This window comes from Tenrec ecaudatus, chromosome 8 (genome assembly GCF_050624435.1).
Source record: "Tenrec ecaudatus isolate mTenEca1 chromosome 8, mTenEca1.hap1, whole genome shotgun sequence".
NCBI classification, from domain to species: domain Eukaryota; kingdom Metazoa; phylum Chordata; class Mammalia; order Afrosoricida; family Tenrecidae; genus Tenrec; species Tenrec ecaudatus.
The window spans coordinates 154,662,524-154,664,438 of NC_134537.1; the positions used below are offsets into that span (position 1 = coordinate 154,662,524).

The following is a 1,915-nucleotide window of genomic DNA, read 5'->3' on the forward strand; positions in this document are numbered from 1 at the left end:
GTTTCACCATTGCTACTCTGTACCCTGACTGGCTCATCTTTTAACTTCAAAATTAACCTAATTACCAGAAAATGCCCATCTCCTCCTACAGGGTTCTGGTGTGCTGATAAGCCACAGAGCGTATTCGAAGAGGGGTTCATTTTGGTGATGGGCTGGTTTACAGGGATTGTCCTAGGCGTAGCACTACTATTGGAAAGTCAGGGGTGGGGTTACATAGGGCAAACACAAAGCCAGTCTCTGAGCTCTCACGGGGCAAAGATTCAAACAGGTGGATGCTAGAAGCATGCTGCTAGGTATCACAGCAGGGTAAAGAGATTTTATGTTGCACATACCAACTTTACAGGGTTTCTACCAAGAAGGGAATGGCACTTGCGTTGTTTAATTGCATTGACTTTCTAAGTTAATTTAACTTGCACCAACTTCAACTACTAGCATAGTCCTGAAAGCGGAAGCACTCACTTGCAGTCTTCCCCACAGTCTTGTGAGTTGACTGAGCGGTCAGCAGAAAATTCAGGTTGTGGTTGTGGTTGTGCTGCTGGTTACACTGGTAACCACCAGGGCCATGCTCTGAGATGGAGCAGTGTGTTCGTGAAACATTGACAGTCTGGCATGTTAACTTGAAACGCACTTCTGGGGAGCATTTCAAAAAAAACATCAGTTATTGCATCCATTCCAATGACAGCATTGCCGTTCCAGAGTCGGTCTAGATGGTACCTGTCTTTGTGTGTCCATTGTCTCGTAGCAAATATTGGCAAATTCTTCAGCAGCTCCACATGCCTGATCTACATAACTTTGAAAATCCCCAGGCATGGTCCTGGGGGAGCCTAAAGCGGCACATTCCGGCAGGGCCTGTGTGACCACTTCTTCACATGTTGTGACTGGTCTGTGTGTCCTCTTGGCTGCTGTCATTCCTTCCTTGGCATTTAGGTCCAGCTCCAAGAGGCTGATCTTCTTTGGATTTCTGTATTGTTTTGAGCTGGTATGTCCCAGGGCTGGCAACTCAGAGCTCTTTTGGGTATTTTACAGATTAAAAAAAAAAGTTATCCGTTTTCTTTCATTAAACTATAGCTTCCAATCAGCACTGCATTCCTAGCATCTAAAATTATGCCTTGGTTTAAAATACTGCTCAAACATATTTGTTGGTTCCATATAGGTGCACAATTTATTGTCATATGTCAGCTTTTTGTTTTCCTATTTTGACTAGAATTTTTGCTTTTCTTTTGGAGATATAATGACACCTGGAAATGCATTTTTGTCTGCTGCAGTATATGTACTGATTGTGTGGTCCCATTGTTCTCTCTTGTTCTGCTGTCTCCTAGCCAGAAACATCAAAACATGATTATTAGAGTTGATGGAGGCGACCTCATTTCTGAATTCAAGGACAGTAGATTTATTGTTTCAGTATTTATGCTAATGATCATTGCTAGAGCTTGAAATTGTCAACCTTTGGGTTAATTTACTAAGCAGTTTTATTAGAAAATGTGCTGCATTGTATCAGGGGACTTTTCAGCATCTACTGTGTGGTTATAATCTTTTTAATGTAAGAGATTATGCTTATTGCTGTTTCTGATGGAGAGTCGTTGCGCTTCTGGAATAAATTGTCTTGGTTTGTATGTGTTATGCTTTAATCTGCTGTTGGACTTAGTTTGGAAATACTCTGTTCTGAATTTTTCCACTAATACTAGATGATAAAATGAACTGCAGTTTCCTGTCTTGGTTATGCTATCAAAGTTATGTTAGCATCTTAAAATGAATTGGGGAATTCTCTCTCATTTTCCTGTGTCTTTTACCAGAAAAACATTGAACGTGTATGCTCCTTACAGTTTGAATATATGATATTATCATGTAGACTTGTTCCTAGGGATTTGCATTTAAAGTACGTTTCTCAGTAAGCCATCGCCCACGGGTTTAAACA

At 40.9% G+C, this 1,915-nt stretch overlaps 1 pseudogene; it reads right to left on the reverse strand.

Moving 5' to 3' along the window:
• Window positions 1-421: 421 nt before the first annotated feature.
• On the reverse strand, window positions 422-909 carry LOC142455573 (NTF2-related export protein 2 pseudogene; annotated as a pseudogene).
• Window positions 910-1,915: the final 1,006 nt, after the last annotated feature.